This window comes from Fulmarus glacialis, unplaced genomic scaffold (genome assembly GCF_000690835.1).
Source record: "Fulmarus glacialis isolate BGI_N327 unplaced genomic scaffold, ASM69083v1 scaffold19347, whole genome shotgun sequence".
In the NCBI taxonomy this organism is placed as follows: domain Eukaryota; kingdom Metazoa; phylum Chordata; class Aves; order Procellariiformes; family Procellariidae; genus Fulmarus; species Fulmarus glacialis.
The window spans coordinates 6,382-6,690 of NW_009222811.1; positions in this window are offsets into that span (position 1 = coordinate 6,382).

Sequence of the window (309 nt, forward strand, 5' to 3'; positions counted from 1 at the left end):
ACAGAGGCACACCGGGCTGCCCCTTATCCATCCCAAAGCCAGCAGCTTTAGGAGAAGAGAAGCCCATCAAGGCTCGGCAAGCAGCCCAGGGAGAGCCCTCTGCTCTCCAGGCCCCCCAGCATCGCGCCCTGCTCCTGTGGAAGGGACTGCAGCATCTCCTGGACCATAGCCCTGGGCCACGACCTGCAGCTGCAGAGCAAAAAGCAAGGGTGCAGAGATGCTGCTGGACAACAGACCAAACGCTGCCTGCTTCTCCATCCCTTCAGTCCAGCATGACACCAAGAGAAATACTTGCATATGAATTATTAT